The sequence below is a fragment of the Zea mays genome, chromosome 6 (assembly GCF_902167145.1).
Source record: "Zea mays cultivar B73 chromosome 6, Zm-B73-REFERENCE-NAM-5.0, whole genome shotgun sequence".
In the NCBI taxonomy this organism is placed as follows: domain Eukaryota; kingdom Viridiplantae; phylum Streptophyta; class Magnoliopsida; order Poales; family Poaceae; genus Zea; species Zea mays.
In genome coordinates, this window is record NC_050101.1 from 139,318,357 (window position 1) to 139,343,856 (window position 25,500).

The 25,500-nt window shown below is 45.8% G+C and overlaps 1 pseudogene; it reads right to left on the reverse strand.

Moving 5' to 3' along the window:
• Positions 1 to 1,116: 1,116 nt before the first annotated feature.
• LOC103630078 (uncharacterized) lies at positions 1,117 to 25,500 on the reverse strand (annotated as a pseudogene).

Consider the following 25,500-nt stretch of genomic DNA (forward strand, 5'->3'; position numbering starts at 1 on the left):
GGCCGGCTGGGCGGCCGAGCACGCAGGGGCGGGGGCGCGGCCGGGCGGGCGGCCAGGGCGCGCGGCCAGGGGCGCGCGGCCAGGCGGGCTGGGGCGGCCAGGCGGGCGGCCGGGCGGCCAGGCGGCCAGGGCGCGGCCAAGGCGGGCGGCCGGGGCGCGCGGGGGTTGGCCGAGCCGGCCATGGCGGCGGCCATGGCGCCGAGCGGCGAGGGGAAAGGGGAGGGGGGATGGGGGAGGGAGGAGAGGGGGAGGGGGCCTCACCGGGGACGGGGACGGGGACGGGGCGGGGCGGCCGAGCGGGGCGGCCGATCGGCGAGGGGGCAGGGGCGGCGGCTTGGGCAGGGGCGGCGGCTAGGGTGGGGAAGAGAGAAAATGAGAGGGAGGGAGAGGGATTGGGGGGTTTTGGGGAAAATAAAGGGAGGGGGGGCGGCATGGGCCTATTGGGCCCAAGGGGGGGGCGCCAGGGGCGGCTGGGCCGGCCGGGGTCGGCCCACGGCGCGGGAGAGAGAGAAAAAGAAAGAGGAGAGAGAAAGAGAGAGAAAAAAGAAAGAAAAGATCTTCTCCTCACTTTCGGAATCCGATCTTCCTAAATGAATGCACTTACATTTCTAAGCAATCAAAGAATGCATAGTTCGGCATGATGCATCAAACAACATAAAGTAATTTTAGGTTTTTTCTTTACACGGGAATTCCAAGCCGAACTCCGCTAGAACTTTGGAAAAGGTCAAGGTTTAGCGAAGGGAAAAAGAAAAAGAAAAGGTAACGCCCGAATTTTGGCGAGTAAAGAAAAGAAAAAATTCAACTGCAAAATTCGGGGCGTTACACATACTGATAACACTAAACAACAGGTTTGGCAAAAAAAAATCCCATAGGATTATGACACTGTCATAACTTCAGGGACAAAGGAGAATGGCATATCTGCCAGCTGCAATATTATGTTTTTACATCAGATAAGAGGTCGGTTTCAAACTTTGTTTTCAGTTCTTAGTTAAGAGGGCATTAAGAAACTCGAATGTGCTTCTTGTGCTTGTATTTTCTGGCATTTAGGCGAAGAAACTCAATAAGTGGTTGTAAAAAAATAGATATCCAGTTATGTTTCAACGTTCAACTAAAGTTAATAGTTTTAAGAGTGACATCAAATGCAGTAATACTTGTCAAGATATTTAACTATATCTTGAACCATATAATAAATAAAAGAGACAAGAAAAACTTATTCAATACCATATGCCAACTAAGAACACAGACAGCATAGAATCAAAAGAAAAAACATATTTAGCATCGAGGGACAGAAGGGCTGATTAGTAATGGCTAAAACCTGCATTTCTAAGTTTGGACACCTCTGCTTCAGCATGCTGGATGAATTCTGCCTTATTTCCTTGCACATAGATGTGTAGCCGGTTTTTCAGTGTCTCTGCAAGTTTTTCTTCCCGATCCTTTTGAACAGCCTGCAGTTTTAGTTTTACATCGAGCATGATATTATTGCAGAAAGAGTATGAAATGCAAAAGAAAAATAACAGGGATAGGAATATGTGATATTGACCAACCAACAACCATGATGATATTAAGTTATTAACCAACTATCTGGAAGTTTATAGAACAATCCTGCTAAAGGAACATACCTGCATTCTCTCTTGCAGTTTTCTTGCATCAATCTACTCATCTTCACCAAAATTATCAAGTGAAGCCATTGATGCCATTGCCAGTTGACCAATATATTCCTCAAAAAGCTCACTACCAAACAGAATTGCAAAAATTGTTGCAGGATCAATAATCCCCTCCCCGTCGAAGATATTTAACTATATATTGAACCATATAATAAATAAAAGAGACAAGAAAAACTTATTCAATACCATATGCCAACTAAGAACACAGACAGCATAGAATCAAAAGAAAAAAAACATATTTAGCATCGAGGGATAGAAGGGCTGATTAGTAATGGCTAAAACCTGCATTTCTAAGTTTGGACACCTCTGCTTCAGCATGCTGGATGAATTCTGCCTTATTTCCTTGCACAGTGATGTGTAGCCGGTTTTTCAGTGTCTCTGCAAGTTTTTCTTCCCGATCCTTTTGAACAGCCTCTTCAGCAGGGGATATAATTTTCTCTAAAGTTCCAAATACAATATACATGATGGTTAATCATGAATCCTGACTCTCTGAGCTTAACACCCTCCCTTTTGGTACAGCCTCTGTTTCCTACTAATAAGATGCAGCAGAATCATGCCACTTGGTAGCACTTCAAGTTTTATTTTCCTGCTGAAAGCAGCAGCAGTGCCAAAAAAAAGGCACTGGACTGGTTTGAAACAGTTTGATTCACATAGAAATAAGAAACTTTCCCATGTTCCAACAAGCCCTGGTTCCATTGAAAAGCGGCAGCAAGTAATTTATTTGTAACTGAACGTACGTTGAGATGTCGTCTTTCCCATGCGAGTCATAAGCTTGGCGCTGTGTAGGGTCACTGAGAACTTGGTATGCTTCTCCTAGAATGGGCAAAACAGGCATTCAACGAAGCATCAAGCAGTCTGCATAAACCAATATCAGTACAATTATCAAAACAATAGTTTTTCATTTTGCATCAAGGGAGGCATCACTCACTCAAACAATAGCTGATAACAGTCCTCGAATAATGACATCCTTCTTGATACAGCAACCTGATTCTCATAAACAGATATCAGTGCATCAAATAAAATTTTATAACCTACACAAATGATAAGCAAGTGAGCATAAACCCAACTCACTTCAACAATCTGTGACCAGCCAGTCAACATGTGAAGTTGGGCAGCCTGCTCTTCAAGTTTTTTGTTATATCGCCACGCCCATTTGAGGAAACGATGAACTTATTCTTTTAGTCCAGCTTTCTCAGGCTCGGTTAATTGTGAGTTCAATTCTTGTGAAATCTAAGTAACAAAAAGAATTCATTAAACATGAGATCAATTTTGGAAAAAATGAACAGAACAAGGACACATAAGAATGAACACAGAACCTGGAGAAGTTTTTCATGGAAAGCATCAAGATCAATCAGTCGGTCACCTCTCTTTGAATAATAATATACACCACCATTTTCAAAATTGGCAGAGTTCCTTAGGATCTCTTCAATCTGTGTACCAAAATGTAGTGAGAACTAAAAAATCTATGGAACTGGAAGTTTAAAGGCCATACCTTCGATTCGATTCCCAAGCTGGAAAGCAGCTGTGGATACTTCGTTGAAGTATCCGGACATCTAAACTGTAGAACCTCAAGCAAGTCCAAAACCTAAGTGCAACGTTTCAAGTGATATAAGGATCTTGATAATGGCTATGTAGATCAAATATCATACTTGGCTAGCAAATAAATAAGAACCAAAGTAGCTTAAACAATATTTGGAAACTTTGTTTCAAAAGGAAAAAAAAAGTAAACTGCATGAAGAGTAACACTGCTCCTTGTCATGATGGATTTACAGTGAAGTTTTTTAAGTCGTTGTGGTATATGATAGGTGGTGACATAAAGGAAACGTTAGATGAGTTTTTTAACCTGACTGCAGTCCAACACTGATGTTGTGGTTGATTCTACGATTGTGGCACGTGTCCACTTCGGAGATGGATTTATTGCCTCCAATAGTCCTAAATTTATGAATGAATAGGAGCCTCCAATATTTTTGAATATGTTGTCAAGTAACATATTTCTGGTGCGCAACATTTATCTAAGTGTCTACGCGGAGCTACCGCTCGTTGTGATTGCAGGACCATGGTATCACATGACGTGCATGTCCTGTCGTCTACCCACACAACAACAACGTCCACCGGACAACAGTTTGGCTTTGATGACGATCAAGACGAGATCGAGTTCATAGCTCTATTGGGCTCCTTCGACACAACCATCCTAGCCAGAGCAGCGTAGGCGGCACCGCTCTCCACAACATTACACTTCAGGCACCGACATTTTAGGCAAGGGTAAGGCTAGGAGGCATTGACTGACTATATTTTCTTCCATGGAATTTCTTTTGTATGGACTGACTTTTTATGAACTTGTATGGCCTCTATGGACTTGTATGATGAACTTATATGGAGTTGCATGACCTCCATGGACTTTTATGAGCTTGCATGGACTTTATTAGCTTGTATGGACTTTTTTGAGCTTGTATGGAATTGTATGAACTTATATGGACTTGTATGTCATATGCTCCTACATTTGTATATGTTGGATCGATCTAAAACAAGGGAAAATGTGCCAAAATTTTGTGAAATCGTAGTGTATAGTTCTTTGCAGAAACTCTCCTCCATTGCCTCCTTTGCAAAAAAAATTAAATGTGAATAGACATATCAATACACAAATCTTGTCTTTTACAGTGTCCTTGTGGTAGATATCTATGGAAGCTAGCCTTTTCAGAGGCGTCTACACCATCTACCCTATTCTGATGAATTTGTATCATCTATTGTGAATATGGCATCTAGCCTTTTCAGAGCCATTACATAGCCTTTTTAGAAGCATTTATAGCATATACTACAAAAATGGCATGTAGACTTTTCAGAAACATCTAGGGTGTTGATGCTGGTATAACGGGTTGTACAACAGCTACTAACTCTCCCTCTGCTTATATATATGTGAACCATTCTGCATTCACTTCATTGTGCGAAACAAATGTCTTCGAGATCTTCTAGGGGTAAGGGTTCGGGAAGTGAGAGAGGTAAGGCTGGGAGGAAGTTACCTCCCATCTATTCTGATGGGCCTCTTGGTCTATATTTTTTTGAGGAAGCAACTTATAACTTTCCAGTTCAAAGTAAAAGGGATTCAATAAAGAGGTTTGTCTTAGTGAGAGCACCTAGAGGGGGTGAATAGGTGATACTGCAAAACTTAACTCCAACAACACAAACTTGGTTTAAAATATGAGTTAGAGAGAATTAAAACCAAGTTTGAGAGTAGAGAAGAAGTTTCTTTCACTTGATTGCTCTATCAAGATTTAATTAGACTTAGAGCAATATCACAAGTGAATAATTGGAACGATGAAGAGATAAAAATTGCAATAAAGTAAATGGCACAAGAGACACAACAATTTTTATCTCGTGGTTCGGTCAAGCGTAATATGCTTGCCTACTCCATGTTGTGGCGTCCCAATGGAAAAGGGTTGCACTCAACCCCTCTCAAGTGATCCAAAGATCAAACTTGAGTACTGAAAGGGAAATGTGCCCTTGGACCATTTCTAAAATTATTTTGGTGATTAAGTGTCCAACACAAATGTTTTGAACTCTTATGTGCTAAACAAGCAAAAGGTGCAAATCAAAGACAAGGTATGTTTCTAGACTTTGTGAATTGTTTTTGAGTACTAACATGGTTATCTAAGTGCTAGAAACAGTGCCGAGGAGAGAAGAAATGAATTGGAAAAGAGTTGGCTGTGTACAGCCAATTCCAGCTTGGCCTGGCACACTGGACTGTCCGGTGGTGCACCGAACAGTGTCCGGTGCCCAGGCGAGTCTCCGATGAACTAGCCACTTTCGGGATTCGACAGAGTCGTACGGCTATAATTCATCGGACTGTTCGGTGGTGCACCGGACTGTCCGGTGAGACATCCGCGACGAACTCATCGCTCTCGGGAAAAGGAACAGGGCGACATGGCTATAATTCATCGGACTGTCCGGTGGTGCACCGGACTGTCTGGTGAGCCAACGGCGCCCGCGCCAACGGTCGTCCGCGCGATCAACGCGCGACACGTGGCTGCTCCAACGGTCGGCTGGTTGCACCGGACTATCCGGTGTGCACCGGACAGTGTTCGGTGCGCCATCTGACTCGCGGGAGCAACGGTCGGTTGTGCCCGATTTGGAAGGAAATCGTGCACCGGACATGCTACAGTGGTTGTCCGGTGGCACACCGGACTGTCCGGTGCGCCACTCGATAGAAGGCAAGGATAGCCTTCTATGTTGATCTCCAACGGCTCCTAGCTACCTTGAGGCTATAAAACGAACCCCTAGGCACATGGAGCAGGCACCCAAGCATTCTCTAAGCATACTAAGACATTCAGACTCCACTCCCACGCATTTGATTCGTCGTGTTAGTGATTTGAGCTCCATTTGAGTTGTGAACTCCCCGTGTTGTCATTTGAGCTCAAGTTTTCACTTGTGTGCGTGTGTGTGCTGCGGATTGAATCTTGTGTGTGTTGCTTTTCCCTCCCTTACTTTTGTGTTTCTCTTGTGATCATCACTGTAAGGGCGAGAGGCTCCAAATTGTGGAGATTTATCGCAAGCGGGAAAATACTCTAAAAGAAAAGACCGTGGTATTCAAGTTGATCATAGGATCACTTGAAAGGGGTTGAGTGCAACCCTCGTCCATTGGGACGCCACAACGTGGAAGTAGGCAAATGTTACTTGGCCGAACCACAGGATAAAAATCGTGTGTCTCTTGTGTTGCTTTCTCTGTGATTGTTTTGTTCACAAGAACTCGCTTTAAAGCTACTTAGTCACACTAACACTTTAATAACTAAGCTTTGTGGCTATTTAGTGTTTGATTTTATAGGATTACCTATTCACCCCCCCCCCCTTTTAGGTGTTCTCAATTGGTATCAGAGCCATACTCTTCATCTAAGGGACTAACCGCCCGAAGAGATGGATCCTAAGGGAAAGGGGATAGTGGTCAACGACAAGGAAAAGGAGTCTGTCTTCAATGAGCCAAGAGACGACAAGCCTACCGACTCAGGCTCAAGTCACAAGAAGAGAGACGGGAAGAAGAAGAGGTGAATCAAGAAGATCATTTACTATGACAGCGATGCCTCGTCTTCTTCACCACATGACGACGACTCCTCGTCAAAGAAAAAGACGGTTAATCAAAACTATTCATTTGATTATTCTCGTATTCCGTACAATTCAAATGCTCATTTGCTATCAATTCCACTTGGGAAACCTCCTCACTTTGATGGAGAAGACTACTCTTTCTGGAGTCATAAAATGGAAACGACGCCACTATGATCACAAAGATGGAACTAGTGGAAGGCGAGCTAGGGAGGTTCGCGATGATCAGGGGAGAGGAGCCAACTCAAACCTACAACAGGCTCAAGACCCTAGTCAATAAGATTTGAAGCTATGGAAGCACAAGCTGGACGGATCATGATGTCGTCCGACTCATGCTAAGGTCATTTACTGTAATTGACCCCCATCTTATGAATCTTATTCGTGAAAACCCCAGGTACACCAAAATGACACCCGAGGAGATCCTCGGAAAATTCGTAAGCGGGCGCATGATGGTCAAGGAGGCAAGATATGTAGATGATGCCTTGAACGGTCCACTATTCGTCTACAAGTCGCAGCCCGTTGCTCTCAAAGCAACAAGCAGCAAGGAGGTGCTACCAAGCAAGGTAGCACAAGTGGAGGCTGTCGGGCTCAACGAGGACGAAATGGCGCTTATCATCAAGCGCTTCAAGACCGCGCTTAAAGGACGCAAAGAGTACCCCAACAAGAATAAAACAAGGGGAAAGCGTTCATGCTTCAAATGCAGTAAGACTGGTCATTTCATAGCACAATGCCCTGATAATGATAATGACCAGGGACAAGAAAAGAACGGGAAGAGGGAGAAAAAGAACTACAGGAAGGCGAAGGGCGAGGCGCATCTAGGAAAGGAATGGGACTCTGACTGCTCTTCATCAGACTCCAACGACGAAGGATTTGCTGCCTCGGCCTTCGACAAGTCTTCACTCTTCCCCAACGAACGTCATATATGTCGTATGGCTAAGGAGAAGAAGGTACGTATTCGAGATACTCCTAAGTACTCTTCTTCTAGTGACAAAGAATTCTCTGATGATGAAGTAGATTACTCTGATCTGTTTAAGGGTTTAGATAGAGCTAAGGTAAACAAAATTAATGAATTAATTGATGCTCTAAATGAAAAGGATAGATTGCTAGAGAAACAAGAGGATATATTGTATGAGGAACATGACAAGTTTGTTAATGTTCAAAAATCTCTTGCTTTAGAAGCTAAAAGGAATTAAATGATATCCTCTGAGTTGTATGCTTGCCATGAATCTGTCTCTAGCTTAAGGAGTTTAAATGATGAATTAAATGCTAAGCTAGAGGAAGTTAACAAAACTAGTTCATGTGTAGAGCATGTTGTTATTTGTAATAGATGCAAGGATTTTGATGTTGATGCATGTGATGAACATCTTGCTTCTATTACTAAATTGAACAATGAGGTGGCAAGTCTTAATGCTTAACTTAAGACTTGCAAAGTTGAATTTGATAAACTAAAATTTGCTAGGGATGCCTACACTGTTGGTAGACACCCCTCAATTAAGGATGGGCTTGGTTTTCGAAAGGAAACCAAGAACTTAACAAGTCAAAGGACTCCCGCTCTCAACAAGGAGAAAGGGAATGCCCCTATGGCTAGTAGTCCTCAAAGGAACCATGCCTTTATTTATGATAGAAAAACTGCTAGTCGTTCTCATAAGAATTATGATCATGCTGCTTATGATTCACATGCAATGTTCGCCTCTAGTTCAACTTTTGTTCATGGTAGAGGTAGGCCTAGGAGAAATCATGTTGTGTCTCATGCTCCTAAGAAAATGTGCAATGGACCGTCTACTATTTATCATGCTTGCAATACTTCGTTTGTACTTACTTGTAAGAATGCTAAAGTAGTTGCTAGGAAGCTGGGATCCAAATGCAAGGGAGACAAGACTTGTATTTGGGTTCCAAAAGTTATTGTGACTAACTTTGCAGGACCCAATAAGAGTTGGGTACCTAAAACCTAAGCTTAAATTGCCTTACAGGTTTATGCATCCGGGGGCTCTAGCTGGATAATCGACAGCGATGCACAAACCACATGACGAGAGAGAAGAAGATGTTCACCTCCTACGTCAAGAACAAGGATTCCCAGGATATGATCATCTTTGGAGATGGAAACCAAGGCAAGGTCAAAGGCTTGAGCAAGATAGCCATCACTAACGAGCACTCCATATCGAATGTATTTCTAGTAGAGTCGCTTGGGTACAACCTTCTGTCTATAAGTCAATTGTGTCACATGGGTTACAATTGTCTTTTTACAAACGTTGATGTATCTGTCTTTAAAAGGAGTGATGGTTCATTAGCTTTTAAGGGTGTATTAGATGGCAAGCTCTACTTAGTTGATTTTTCGAAAGAAGAGGCCGATCTAGATGCATGCTTAATAGCTAAGACTAATATGGGTTGGCTTTGGCATCACCGTCTAGCACATGTTGGGATGAAGAACCTTCATAAACTTCTAAAGGGAGAACATGTGTTAGGACTAACCGATGTCTGTTTTGAGAAAGACAGACCTTGTACAGCATGTTAGGCAGGGAAACAGGTAGGAAGCACTCATCACAGCAAGAACGTGATGACAACATCAAGACCATTGGAGCTTCTTCACATGGACCTCTTTGGACCCGTTGCCTACCTCAGCATCAGGGGAAGTAAGTATGGTCTTGTAATTGTTGATGACTTTTCCCGCTTCACTTGGATGTTCTTTTTGTAGGACAAATCAGAAACCCAAGGGACCCTAAAGTGCTTCTTAAAGAGAGCTCAAAATGAGTTTGAGCTCAAGGTGAAGAAGATAAGAAGCGACAATGGGTCCGAGTTCAAGAACCTGCAAGTTGAGGAGTATCTTGAGGAGGAAGGAATCAAGCATGAATTCTCCGCTCCCTACACACCACAGCAAAACGGTGTAGTAGAGAGGAAGAACAGGACGCTAATCGACATGGCAAGAACGATGCTTGGAGAGTTCAAGATGCCCGAGCGGTTTTGGTCGGAAGCTGTGAACACAGCCTGTCACGCCATAAACCGACTCTATCTGCATCGCCTCCTAAAGAAGACCTCCTACGAACTCCTTACCGGTAACAAACCCAATGTCTCTTACTTTCGTGTATTTGGGAGCAAATGCTACATTCTGGTGAAGAAAGGTAGACATTCTAAATTTGCTCCCAAGGCAGTAGAAGGTTTTTTACTAGGGTATGACTCAAATACAAAGGCGTATAGAGTCTTCAACAAATCATCGGGTTTGGTTGAAGTCTCTAGCGACGTTGTATTTGATGAGACTAATGGCTCTCCAAGAGAGCAAGTTGATCTTGATGACATAGATGAAGACGAAGTTCCGACGGTCGCAATGCGCACGATGCCGACAGGTGATGTGCGACCACAGGAACAACAGGAGCAAGATTAGCCATCTTCCTCCACGATGGTGCATCCCCCAACTCAAGACGATGAACAGGTATCGCAAGAAGAAGGGCATGATCAAGGGGGAGCACAAGAAGATCAAGCAATGGAGGAAGAAGCACCACGAGTCCCTCCAACTCAAGTCCGAGCAACGATCCAAAGACATCACCCCGTCGATCAGATTCTGGGTGATATCAGCAAGGGAGTAACTACTCGCTCACGCTTAGCTAATTTTTGTGAGCATTACTCGTTTGTCTCTTCTATTGAGCCTTTCAGGGTAGAAGAGGCCTTGCAGGATCCGGACTGGGTGTTGGCCATACAGGAAGAACTCAACAACTTCAAGAGAAATGAAGTTTGGAGCCTGGTGCCACGTCCAAAGCAAAACGTTGTGGGAACCAAGTGGGTGTTCCGTAACAAGCAAGACGAGCACGGGATGGTGACAAGAAACAAGGCTCGACTTGTGGCAAAAGGTTATGCCCAAGTCGCAGGTTTGGATTTCGAGGAAACTTTTGCTCCTGTGGCTAGGCTAGAGTCTATTCAAATATTATTAGCCTATGCCGCTCATCACTCTTTTAGGTTGTTTCAAATGGACGTAAAGAGCGCTTTCCTCAACGGGCCAATCAAGGAGGAGGTATACATGAACAACCCCCTGGCTTTGAGGATGACAGGTATCCCAACCACGTGTATAAGCTCTCTAAGGCGCTCTATGGACTTAAGCAAGCCCCAAGAGCATGGTATGAATGCCTTAGAGATTTCCTAATTGCTAATGCTTTCAAGGTTGGGAAAGCTGATCCCACTCTTTTTTACAAAGACTTGTGATGGTGATCTCTTCGTGTGCCAAATTTATGTCGACGACATAATATTTGGTTCTACTAATCAAAAGTCTTGTGAGGAGTTTAGCAGGGTGATGACACAAAAGTTTGAGATGTCAATGATGGGCGAGCTGGCCTACTTCCTTGGGTTCCAAGTGAAGTAACTTAAGGATGGCACCTTCATCTCCCAAATGAAGTATGCTCAAGATCTTCTCAAGAGGTTTGGGATGAAGGACGCCAAGCCCACAAAGACACCGATGGGAACTGACGGGCATGTCGACCTCAACAAAGGAGGTAAGTCTGTTGATCAAAAGTCATACCGGTCCATGATAGGTTCATTGCTTTATTTATGTGCTAGTAGACCGGACATTATGCTTAGTGTATGCATGTGTGCTAGATATCAATCCGACCCCAAGGAATGTCACCTTATGGCCGTTAAACGAATTCTTAGGTATTTAGTATCTACGCCTTGCTTTGGGATCTGGTATCCAAAGTGGCCTACCTTTGACTTAATTGGATACTCAGACTCCGATTATGCCGGGTGCAAGGTTGATAGGAGAGCACATCGGGGACGTGCCAATTTCTAGGAAGGTCCCTAGTGTCCTGGAGTTTAAAAAAACAAACATCCATTGCCCTATCCACCGCTGAGGCCGAGTACGTTGCTACAGGACAGTGTTGCGCACAACTACTTTGGATGAGGCAAACCCTCCGGGACTTTGGCTACAATCTGAGCAAAGTCCCACTCCTACGTGACAATGAGAGTGCAATCCGCTTGGCGGATAATCCTGTTGAACACGGCCACACTAAGCACATAGACATCCGACATCACTTCCTGAGAGACCACCAGCAAAAGGGAGATATCAAGGTGTACCATATTAGCACCGAGAACCAGCTAGCTGATATCTTCACTAAGCCTTTAGATGAGAAAAGGTTTTGCAGGTTGCGTAGTGAGCTAAATGTCTTAGATTCGCGTAACTTGGATTGATCTATAGCATACATGTGTTCTATGCCTTTGATCATGTCACTTTATGTAGTTAATCCATTATTGTCTAATTGTGGTGCTCAAGTTGTACACGTCATCCCTAGACCTCACAAGTCCATATGCAAATGGTGCACATATTAAGGGGGAGATGTGCTACAACTTGACCCTTTGAGACTTACCTGTTTGTTTGAGTACCCTTGATGCAGTCTCAAAGGTACATTAAAAGGGAAAATGGACTTGGATGAGGCAAAGACTTCCACTGCACTCTAGTATTAGTGTATTTAATTCCAAGTTCATTCTTATGCTCTCATTGCCTTTTTGCTCTTAATTGACATTTTTGGTGAGGCAATGGGGGTTAAAGGGCCAAAAATGATCCCGTTTTGGTGCTTAATGCCAAAGGGGGAGAAATTAAGGCCAAAGCAAATGGATCAGCTACCACTTGTGTGAATTTCAAAAATAGTAGAGCTAGAGTTTGCATTTTTCCCAAAATGCTCTTATTGCAAAATTCGGTCTCTTATGGGGGAGATTTTTTATTATGGGAAAAGGGGGAGTTTTTGGCACTTGATCAATCTCACTTTTGGAATATCTCTCTTTGTGCCCAAACAAGCGTGTTTGACTTAGAGATAGGAAAATGAATTTGATTTACAAAAACAAACCAAGTGGTGGCAAAGAGTGATCCGAATATGCCAAATCATAAGCAAAAATAATTTGGTCTTAAATTGCATTGATGTTGCACTCTTTTTGTTGCTTTTTGATGTGTTGGCATAAATCACCAAAAAGGGGGAGATTGAAAGGGAAATGTGCCCTTGGACCATTTCTAAAATTATTTTGGTGATTAAGTGTCCAACACAAATGTTTTGAACTCTTATGTGCTAAACAAGCAAAAGGTGCAAATCAAAGACAAGGTATGTTTCTAGACTTTGTGAATTGTTTTTGAGTACTAACATGGTTATCTAAGTGCTAGAAACAGTGTCGAGGAGAGAAGAAATGAATTGGAAAAGAGTTGGCTGTGTACAACCAATTCCAGCTCGGCCTAGCACACCGGACTATCCGGTGGTGTACCGGATAGTGTCCGGTGCCCCAGGCGAGTCTCCGGTGAACTAGCCACTTTCGGGATTCGACGGAGTCGTACGGCTATAATTCACCGGATTGTCCGGTGGTACACCGGACTGTCTGGTGGTACACCGGACTGTCTGGTGAGACATCCATAGCGAACTCATTGCTCTCGGGAAAAGGAACAGGGTGACATGGCTATAATTCACCGGACTGTCCGGTGGTGCACCAGACTGTCCGGTGAGCCAACGGCGCCCACGCCAACGGTTGTCCGCGCAATCAACGCGCGACACGTGGCTGCTCCAACGGTCGGCTAGGTGCATTGGACTGTCCGGTGTGCACCGGACAGTGTTTGGTGCGCCATCTGACCCACGGGAGCAACGGTAAGTTGTGCCTGATTTGGAAGGAAATCACGCACCGGACATGCTACAGTGGCTGTCCGGTGGCACACCGGATTGTCCGGTGCGCCACTCGACAGAAGGCAAGGATAACCTTCCATGTTGATCTCCAACGACTCCTAGCAGTCTTGAGGCTATAAAAGGGACCCTTAGGCGCATGGAGCAGGCACTCAAGCATTCTCTAAGCATACTAAGACATTCATACTCCACTCCCACGCATTTGATTCGTCGTGTTAGTGATTTGAGCTCCATTTGAGTTGTGAACTCCCCGTGTTGTCATTTGAGCTCAATTCTTCACTTATGTGTGTGTGTGTGCTGCGGATTGAATCTTGTGTGTGTTGCTTTTCCCTCCCTTACTTTTGTGTTTCTCTTGTGATCATCACTATAAGGGCGAGAGGCTCCAAATTGTGGAGATTCCTCGCAAGCGAGAAAATACTCTAAAAGAAAAGACTGTGGTATTCAAGTTGATCATAGGATCACTTGAAAGGGGTTGAGTGCAACCCTCGTCCATTGGGACGCCACAACGTGGAAGTAGGCAAGTGTTACTTGGCCGAACCACGGGATAAAAATCGCGTGTCTCTTGTGTTGCTTTCTCTGTGATTGTTTTGTTCACAAGAACTCACTTCAAAGCTACTTAGTCACACTAACACTTCAATAACTAAGCTTTGTGGCTATTTAGTGTTTGATTTTACAGGATCACCTATTCACCCCCTTTAGGTGCTCTCAAGTACCACGATACTTCCTTATATTTCACAATATCCCGGATGTGAGGAATATCTACAAGTTGGAGCGTCTCATGCCTTACACAAGAGATCACAATAAAAAACCTGAGCAAGGGAGGGAGTAGAGTACGCACACAAGAGCACAACACAACACAAACAAATGCAAAGAAAAGAGCGCAGCAATAAAGCGATGGAGTAACGACTCAGAAAATATGCTCAAATATCTCTAGAACACTTCAGAGGCGTGGTCGCGGAGTCTCAGAGTGGTAGTGTGCTCAAAGTATGTTTTTTCTGCTCTATGCACCTAGGACTCCCTTTTATATCCCCAAGGGGGCTAGGAGCCATTGAAGTCCCATTTGGAAGGCCCTAGTTGCCTTCTATCTGTGGGTGCACTGGACTGTCCGGTGGCGCACCCTCACGTCGTCTGCTAACGTGGCCGGTGCTGATCGCGCGGCTGACCGTTGGTGCGGGTGAAGAGTCGTTGCTCGTCTGGCACGCTAGACATGTCTGGTGCACACCAGACTGTCCGGTGAATTTTAGCCAGCGAGCCTCGATATTTTCCTGAGAACAGCTAGTGTGGGCCAGCCGACCAGGCCAGCACCAGGCATGTCTGGTGGTGCCCAGTCTGGCCCAACTTCTCTTCTTTTAAGAGAAGCATGGTGAGTGCGGAAACCATATCCCGGAGACGTAGGTGTTCCCGTGGCTCGGCCACCCTTTCCTATTAGGATGTCTCCTATTCTTTTAGGATCCCATTTTATGACTAGGCCGAAAGCACGAAGCTCATTTTTTAAGAAAAAACTTCAGAGAAAAAGTGGCACAGAGGGGTTCCCCCTTCTAGCCCCAAGGGAGGTTTGGTATGGGGAAGACAGGGCCGAGCCTCTCTTGAAGGTTAGACTTTTTATTCATAAGTATTTGAAGTACATAACAACTTGCAAATCTAAGGGTAAAAGCAACATAGGTGTTCGATGTTCCAAGCATTCTCGTAGACTTCTCCTTGTTCGTTGCTGAGCTTGTAGGTTCTAGGTTTTAGCACCTTGGCAATGATGAAAGGTCCTCCCCAGGGAGGAGTGAGCTTGTGACGCCCTCGATTGTCTTGCTGTAACCGAAGTACCATGTCCCCCTCTTGGAATCCTCGGGGTCAGAGACTCCTTGTGTGATAGCGCCGAAGTGACTGCTGGTCGAACTCAAACCGAAGGGCATTGTTGTATAGCAATATATACCATAAGGGGTGATGAAAGAGGTTGCGAGCTGGTCGGACTCTTTCATCCAGATTTGGTGATAACCGGAGCAGGCGTCAAGGAAGGATAAAGTTTCGCATCCCGCATTGGAGTCAATGATCTAATCAATCCGAGGCAGGGGGTAGGGAACTTCCAGACATGCTTTATTTAAACCAGTGTAGTTTATACACATCCTCCATTTCCCCCCTTTTTCCTAACTAATATGAGATTTGCCAACCACTCGGGATGAACAACCTCCTTGATGAACTCGACCGCCAAAAGCTTGTGAACCTTCTCCCTGATGACCCTGCACTTTTCCTCGTCTAATCGACGCAGGTGCTGCTTCACCGATCTGGAGCTGGCGCGGATGTCCAAGGAGTGCTCGACGACTTCCCTCGGTATGCCTGGCATGTCCGAGGGACTCCACGCAAATACCTCAGCATTCGTGTAGAGGAAGTCGATGAGCACTTCTTCCTATTTTGGGTCGAGCTTAGAGCTGATCTGCAGTGTCTTATCGTCGGAACCACTGGGGTCGAGGGGATGGTCTTTGTCACACTTCAGCTGACTCAAAGCTGCCAACATGCCGCATGGGATCGGGAACCTTGTTGGCGAGGTTCTCCAGGTTGACAATGAGCGCTTCGGACTATATGAGTGCTTTGGCGTACTCGACGCACTCGACGTCGCACTCGTAGGCATGGCGGTACGTGGGGCCGACGGTGATGACACCTGCTGGTCTTGGCATCTTTAGCTTGAGGTAGGCGTAGTTTGAGATGGCCATGAACTTGGCATAGCATGGCCTTCCCAGAATGGCATGATAGTGAAAGTAGCCTAGAGGGGGTGAATAGGCTAAACCTAAAAATTATCACCACAAACTTCGAGATAATGTTAAATCTATAGTTCAACTAGTGTAGGCCAGTTCAACCGCTACAAAGGCAAGTTGAACTACTCTGAACCAGTCCAACTGCTAGAGTAAATCTAGGCTTTGAACTACACGGAAATACAATGAGGGATTCCTTAGAATGGAAAACACAAGGTTTAAACTAAGTGTGGATGGTGAGAAATACAAGAGTTAATTCACCACGAGATCCACACAATGAACAAACCTATATGCCTATCTTGCCAACTAGAAAACACAATCATGGATCCAAGTAGGAACACAAGACACAAGATTTTATCCTGAGGTCCGACCACACCAAAAAGGGTCCTACTCCCTGTTGAGGAGCCCACAAAGGGCCGGGTCTTTTCCAACCCTAATCCTCCTCAACCTGACCACCAAGGTCAAGGGAATCTTTTCCCAAATCTGCTCACAGGAGCGGGGATTACAAACTTCTTAGGGTCATCTACAACTTTGGAGACTCCCAAACAACCTCAACCCGTCGAGGAACTCGAGGGTTCCAAGAACAACAATATTGCATAAGAGGTGTTTGCAACAAGCTCAAGAGATGAGAAAGAGAAGGGAGAGGAAAACCAAATCCGAGGGCCATAAGCACATACCTCACACCAAAGGGGCCCCTTCAATTTATTGATTTGAGAGCTAGATCGGGTGAGAGAGAGAGTGCTTTTGTCTCAAGTTAGGTGAGCAATAAGTGTGAGGGCGACCAGGGTAAATGAGAAGAGAGGTATGAGGGGGTATTTATAGAGCCTCCGCAAAAAGAGCTATTGGACTGACTTTTTCTGTGTAGGGCCGGTTGAACCGCCCCTAGGGCTAATTCAACCGCCTCATGGCAGGCTGACAGACAGTTCGCCAGAGGTCAGACTGGTCAGCTGGCCCTAACACCGGTTGAACCACCCCTAGGGCCGGTTTAACCGCCTGGTGGCAGTATGCCAGCAGGTCAGACTGGGCACCTGACCCAGACACCTATTGAACCGCTTCAAGGCCGGTTCAACTAGTATTGACCAGAGAGTTCAGGAGAGAAAACCCAGGTTGAACTGGCCTTGAGGCAGGTTCAACGGTTTTGACTAGAGAGTTTCTCAGTTGAAGTTAAGGTCAACTCAGCTGAAGTCAAGTTCAACCTAGCTGAAGAAAAGCTCAGCTCAGCTGAAGTCAGTTCAACCCAGTTGAACAAAAGCTCAACTCAGCTGAAGTCAAGTTCAACCCAGCTGAAGAAAAGCTCAACTCACCTAAAGTCAAGTTCAACCTAGCTCAAGAAAAGCTCAACTCAGCAAAGTCAAGTTCTGCTGCTTTTCATCAGGAACACTCTCCGTTTCTCAATCCTAACATCAGTCACATACAGAGTGTCCAAAGAATTTTGGTTTTCAAAATAACTTTTGAATTTAGAGGCTTGAGCAATAGCAAACACCATTACCTAAGCAAAAACTACTAAGGAATAATTAGATCTTGCGACTCAAGATATATAGAAAATTTTACACGATCGTCGTATGGAAACTTTCCAAGGCACCACTGATGTATTTGCTTTGTCCTTGAAACTTCCCTTTTAATTTCTCAACTAAAGTTGTTGCTCCTTTTATCTTTATTGACACTGAGTATACACTAGGAGCAAATTTGTTAGTAACCTTATTTGTTTTGTTATTAAATCACCAAAACCCTCAATTGGGGTTGATTGCACTTACAAATAGGTACCTCTGAACCCTACCACCTAAAAAGTCAGGACCTCCCTCCTGAAGTTGGATGGGGTCCCGAGGCAGATGGGTTGGTCGATCTGCCCGAGGGGGTGAACTCTTCTGCCGGGGTGATGCCATGAAATGACGCGGCCCTAGCTCGGACCTGGGACCGACCAATCCCCATGAGGTCCAAGGTTTCTACATAGATGATGTTCAGACTGTTGCCTCCATCCATGATTACCTTGCTGAGTTTGGTGTTATTGATGATTGGGTCGACGATGAGCGGGTACCTCCCAGGGTTCGGGACGTAGTCTGAGTGGTCGTCTCGGTCAAAGGTGATGGCGCGGCTATACCAGTCTAGATAGACTAGCGCTGCTACCTCGATGGAGAAGACTTCTCGCCATTCCTGCTTCCACTGTTGTGTGGAGAGGTTCACCGTATGCCTGCCAAAGATCATATATCAGTTGTGGACATTCGGGAACTCTTCACCCTAGTCGTCTTTCTTGTCACTGGAACACTTCTTCTTGCCATCCTCTATTGAGGGTCTAGGCTTATTATAGAAGCGTCGGAGCATGTCGCACTCCTCGAGGGTGTGCTTGATGAGGCCCTTGTGATAAGGGCAAGAATCCTTTAGCATCTTGTCTTGTCGAAAGCATTGGGACCTCCTTGAGGACCTCGGGGTTCTGTCGTTCCCGCTATGGCAACAAGATCTATGTTGAGAGCCTTGCGCTGGCCCTACGATGCCTTCTTATTTTTCTTGGGGTTGCGTTGGGAGGTCGCCTTGGGGGCATCCTCCTTCTGCTTCCCACTATCCTTGTCCTTGTGTAAGATGGCTTCGATGCCTTCCTGCCCCGAAGCGAACTTGGTGGTGATGTCCATCAGTTGGCGTGCGTTGGTGGGGGTCTTGCGAGTCATCTTGCTGACCAAATCGTGGTAGGACTTGCCAGTGAGGAATGCACTGATGACGTTGGAGTTAGTGATGTTGGGGAGCTCGGTGTGTTGTTTGAAGAATCGGTGGATGTACTCCCATAGAGTCTCGTCCTGCTTCTGTCGATAGCTCCGAAGGTCCCAAGAATTCTCGAGGTCCTCCCAATCATGGATTTGGGAAGGTGGGAGGTGGTCGAGCAGAATCGGATAGAAAGAAGGGTAAGTTGTGAATGATGAGGTTGTCATCACTCGTCCCTCTGAGCTGATAGACCAGGCGGTAGTCAGCGAGCCATAGCTCTGGTTTGGTTTGCCCTGAGTACTTGGTGATAGTCGTTGGGGCTCAGAACTAGGTTAGGAACGGCGCCCTGTGGATGGCTCGGCTGAAGACTTGTGGACCTAATGGCTCGAGCGAGGGGCTTCGATCTTCCCCACTGTCGTACCAACCACCCCGCCAAGGGTGGTAGCCATGTGTGGCATGTCGTCGGTCGTCGTGGTGTAGTCGTCCGTTGAGGCGGTCGTGAACACCACAGTTCTGGCGGTTATCGAAGAGGTGGTCCCGAACCACGAGGCTTTCTCCTTTGTTGGCTCGGGATGGACCAAGGCCTCCCTCTCTTGGTGAGAGGGCCCCTCTCGTTGTTCCGAGGCGGGTTCCCGAAGTCGAGAGGCATAGCTCTCAGCCTGCTGGACCATAGCACACTCTAGAAGTCCCTTGATCTCACCGTGGATTCGGCTTCCCTTGGTGGTGGATGGCTCCGGCTTGGTTCGAAGCAAGATTGTTGCTGCAACGAGGTTCTGGCTAGCCCTATGAAAGGCCAGAGGGGCTTCAACCTCGGCATCTGCCATGATGCGCCGATGGACATCGTGAGCCTTGGCGCGTGCTCCCTTGTCAAGGGCTCTACCTGTGACTTCCTGCTCAAGAACTTGCCAAAGCTGTTGTAGTCGCTGTTGTTCTTCCTCGAGCTTGGTGTGCAGCTCGCTAGCTACTCGAGGTGGACTATGTGACTCCTCGTGGGGGTCTGAGCCACACCGGTGTGCAGGGGTGGTGCCAGGGTGTTGTCCTCCCAAGGCATGTCGAGATGGTTCCCTTCGCCATGCTCCTCGTGCCCCACGTGAAAGCACTCTCAAGTCGGGTCGTAACCCTCCTCGTCAGAGTTGTAGTCGTTGGAGCCGTCGAAGAGGAGGCCGTCGCATGCGAACAAGAACTGTAGCATGGCCTCAGGGTCACGAAGTCTAGAGAAGTCCAGGCCAGGGCCCAGACCATCTTCCTCCTCGGAGTCAAGGCACTCTGAGCGGAAGGGGAGATCAACATACATGCTGGTGAAGGCGCTTGTGTCAAAGCTTGCTTGAAAGGGATGGGGTTGAACACCGATGGTTCTCTTCTTGCAAATGATGGAGCCGACATCTCCTAGCTTGGTGAAGCTAGCGCCTCCCGACCCGCAAGTGGGGGTGCCAGCAAAGATGTCGTGACTCGACCCATGGCATGGGGAGCCAGGAAAAGCCGACACTCCCCACACTATAGGAGGAGTCAGTAGAGTTAGTGCAGGGGTGACGTGTGTTGATGCAGATGCTCCAGGCATAAGGCTAATGCTCGTCAGGTCCCTCACGAGGGTGTCTCGTCATCGGCCAATCCGGGAGCATCAGCCGGGCATGGGGTGCTACTCATAATAGATTATATCTGGAATGCTATAACCTCAATGCAAACATGTTAAGCAAAGTTTATATACGTAGAATGGCTGGGATGATATAATACTTGCTTAACATAGTAGATTATGGTATTATGTTTTTTGTTGTTGCAATGTGCGGTTATTACCTAAAAACATTTAAATCTATGTACATTAAATCTATTTATAGCCTCAAGGAGGGTGCCAAGAGCGTTGGGGCTTGTCACATACGAGAGAGGAGGTGTGGCTGAGCCCCTATAGCCGGTATGGCCTGTGGTATAGCCATTGTACTTGCTGCTGACTTGTGCCGGGAGGAGGGCGTTCGGTTCATGTATTTGCATCTTTGACTACGCAGAGAGCCGAGGTCAGGGCTGAGGGTTCGGTAATGTACCCGAGCCTGTCTGATGGGGAAACTGTCCAGGTCGTAGTGGTTGGAGGAGTCGTAAGTATGACGAAAAGCTCCTGATAATACATCAGCTCTGTTGCTTCTGGTGACGTCGGGTGCTCTCCTGTTGCTATAGGTGCCCAAACGGGCGGCCCGGCACGGGCCCGTTAGGCCCGACAGATAAACAGGTCGTGCCTGGTCGGCCCATGTGCCGCAGACGCGGCCCAAGCATGGCACGCCGGACTGGTAGCCGTGCCGGGCCAGCCCGTTTAATTTGCCTATGTTGCCCATTAAATCAGAAAAATTGCAAAAAAACTGTGCGCAACGGGGTTTTAAACCTAGGACCTCCCTCTACAAGGCGGAACGCACTATACATAAGAGACTAACCAGTGAAACTCTAGTGCATTTATTGTAAATAGCAAATATAAAATATATATATACACACTATGTTTTATAAAATAAAAAATATAATCATGCTGGGCCGGGCCGACACTGTGGGCCGAGGCAGCGGCCCAAGCACGGCATGACTATCGTGCCGGGCCTGGCCCGGCACTATTAAATGGGTCGTGCTTCGGGCCGGCCCGTCAAGCACGACACATTTGGCCATCTATACCTGTTGCTAATATCAAGGCTGAAGCCATGCTCGGGCGAGGCTGAAGCCTTCCCGAGGCCGTGGCCGAGCTTGCTCCGGGGTTCGCAGCTATGCATGACACAGTTGAAGGAGTGGCCTCCTGCGGGATACACAGGGAGTTGGTAGCTGAGGCCGAGCTCGGGCAAGGTAGAGTTTGTTCCGAGGCTGAGACTGGCTTCAGGCGAGGCGTAGTTTCCTCCCGAGGACCAGCCTATGCTTTGTCGTATGCGCGTCCCATCAGGAGTTGTCATGCGATGTGGGGGAACAGTGGACGTTGTACCTAGGCATGCGTCATCGTAGTTGGTGAAAACCGACGGGACCGCGGTCTTGTTGCTCCTGTTCGACTACGACATTGCATGGGGTAGGTATGCGCATTGAATACTCATGTTCCCTTCGGCTGAGGCTTGGCTCGGGGTTGTCTTCCTTGCCCGAGACGGGCTCGGGCGAGGTGGAAACAGTGGTTCCGTAGACAGGGTACCACAGTTGGGAGGAGTATTTCCCTGAGTACATACCTTGTCCGAGAGCAGGCTCGGGCGTGGCGGAGTTATGAGCGACCGCCGAGAGGGACCTCATGCAAATCGTGGTTTACTCTTTCTTGACCTTGGAGAATGTGTCTGACGGCGGTTTTGAGGTTAAGCACGTATTAGGAACGTAATCTAGGTACCCCTAATTACGATATCCGACAACTATCATGACAAAGGGGAAGGCCATCGAGGCGCTAAACAATAATCACCATGATATAATGGACCAACCTGAGGCGTTGTTCGGAGGGAAGACCGTAGTTGTAGGTGGAGATTTTAGACAGGTTCTTCTTGTTATTCCAAGATAGTCGTTGCTTCATTGCTAATATCATTACCTTTGGGATCCTATGCGACATCTAAAGCTAGTGCGCAAAATGATGGCAAAAGTGACACGTGGTTTGCAGTAGTGCTGGGAATATGGGTTGGACTTTTTGGGCCAGCACGAGCACGACCCAAAAACAGGAGCCAAAGCACGACCCGACACGAAATAATATGGGCCGGGCTAGCACGGCCCGAAGTCGGGCCTCAAATTCCGACCCGTCGGGCCCCCAGCATGGCCCGCACAGATGGGCCGGGCTTAGGCCGGCACGGCCCAATTAGGCCCAATTGGTTTAATTTCTTTATTTTAGTAAGATATCACCTTTATATTGTTGTAATATTTAGAGTTTATATGATTAGGATTGTTTAATATCTTTAATTTAGTAAGTTATGTACTTCATGTGGTTGTAATATTTTGATATTATGCGGTCAAATATTCGGGCCGGGCTTGGGTCAGCACGGCCCAACGAAGGCACGACGTGGTTTAGGGCCGGACTGGGCCACTGTTTTTGCATTTCGGGCTGGCACGGCACGACGGCTTTTCTGGCCCGAACCCGTTTGGCACGAAGCACGATGGGCTTGGGCCGGGCTGGCCCGGCCCGACCCAATTCCCAGCACTAGTTTGCAGGCTGCGCATCGGTGGAGAGGGTCTGAGGTGGCGGGTGGTGATGGTGAAATATGTCTTCCTCATGATATATGTGTACCACACACCATGATCTTGACACACTAATTGATTGCATATTCCTTAACCTCAATGCAAACATGTTAAGCAAAGATTATATAATCTTTGCTTAACATGTTTGCATTGAGGTTAAGGAATATTTGTCGAGTGTCAGGGCCATAGCACTCGGCAAAGAACTTGTATTGATACTTCTGAACTTGTGTTGATACTGTTTGTGTTGAGAACTTGTATATTAATGTTTGTGTTGGATATTTATGTCTGTGATGATCTGTGATGTATATATGTGATATCTGTGATATATTTTTTGTTTGTTTGGATGGAATAGGAAAAACAAATAAAAAAGGTGTGTACTGGTCACTTTGTCGAGTGTGACACTCGGCAAAAAGGTGCTTTGCCGAGTGTCAGGGCTATAACACTCGACAAAGAACCAAGACCTGGGCACCGGTAGAGGTTCTTTGTCGAGTGTAGTGGCCCTGGCACTCGGCAAAAAGACACGCTTTGTCGAGTGCCGTATAAAGCACTCGGCAAAGAACCTGACATGGGAACCCGCTGACGGATTCTTTGTCGAGTACTGGACGACAGTCACTCGGCAAAGGTAACTCCTTTGCCGAGTGTCTCCTAGGACACTCGGCAAAGATGCCGTCTCCATCACCCCAGCGCCGTGACGGCGGCTTTTCTTTGCCGAGTATTGCCTGACACTCGACAAAGTCTGTGCCGAGTGTCCGAGAAAAAATACTCGGCAAAGAAGGTTTTGCCGACAGTGGCGGAGGACGAAAAAAAATTAGGTATGGCTCTACACAACCATATAATATTTAACACACAATCGATCAACTTATATAACAACTCGCGATATATATAAAGAAATAAAACATTGTCTAAAATAAAAACAAATTGCTACAAAACATGAAATTGTCATACCACTGATTTTGTTATATATGTCTTGGAGACCTAGGCAATTGCATTTGCCTATCCTTCTTCTTTTGAAATGCCTTCTTAATATTTTGAAGATCAAGCTCTTTGAACAATTCTCTCTCAATGTAGATCACCATTAAATCGTTAAGCCAATAATCACCCATTTTGTTGTGCAACTCAGTTTTGATAATCTTCATGGCAGAAAAAGCCCTTTCAACCGTGGCCGTTGCTACTGGGAGTAACAATGCTAACTCAATGAGCCGATAGACCAAAGGAAATACAGTATCCCTGCCAATTTGAACCATTGTTTTTGCTAGGCTTGCAAGATCATGACAAGCTTTAAATTCATCAACTCTTCGCACATGAACAATAAATGTCAGTAACTGATCTTTGATTAACTTGCGATCATCAAAAGAGAAATCCTCCAAATATATCTCCGTAAGACTAGCAAGCTTATTCACATCAAACTTGCTGAATGAATCTCTTGGATCAAGACAAGCAAAACAAGTAAGCAATTCAGAGGATACCTCATTGAATCGATGATCCAACTCTGATATAAGAGAGTCAATGGCAGCATAGAAGATATCAACACGATAAAAATGATCTTGAGTGATATTATTTCTTCCTCCTCTTCTTGACTGACCAAATCTTGGTATTGGACCATCCATATCTGGTATATCAATACCAGCTTCCACACAAAAAGCTTTGACTTCTTCAAACAATGGATCCCAACCTTCACTTCTCAAATCATTTTTGCATTCTTAGGACAAAGCTCATCAAATGCCTTTCTCACTTCCTCATTTCTAATTTTGTACCACTCAAGAGTCTCAAGAAAATTCCCTTTATTTAGTGAAGTAACCGTTTCATCATGGCCACGAAATGGTTCACCTTGCAATGCAAGCAGACTTACAATACCCAAAGAAGTTTCCAATCGAGTTTCATACTTCACAAGTGCATCTTTGCTATGAGTTATGACTTTATGTTTTAAACTTGATCTTTGATTATCAAAATCCTCAAAAGTCGATCTTGCCCGATTGTGCAAACTACTCGGACCCCCAACATGTTTTCTAAATATCAACAGGGCGTTCTTCCATTGCTTGAAGCCCGTTTTTGTGAAAGTGTCATGACAGAATTTCTCATCCTTGCAATCATCTCTAAAAAGATAGCAATAATAGCAATAAGCACTATCCTTCACCAAACTATATTCCAACCAATTGTGTTGCTTAAACCAATGTTCCTGAAATGACCTTTTATCATGTGCTTTAGGAAAATTATGACCAATTGGTTGTGTTGGACCTTTTTCTATGAATGCTCTCCTAACTTCACTTCTAATATTAGGAGCAAATTGATCAATTGGAATGCGAATACCGGGATCAGAGATAATATGATCCATATGAAACTCATTGACTGTACTACCTGTTCCACTGACATCTTGTTCATATTGGACTTCTTCATTGTTCACCTCTTGGCCAACTCCACTTCCATGAGTACTTGGGTTTGGGTTTGTACTACTAGAAGCCCGGCTAAAATAGCTTTTTAAATCTACAAATTTGTGACTTCGTCCACTTTCCCTTTGATTTGGCATAATTATTACCT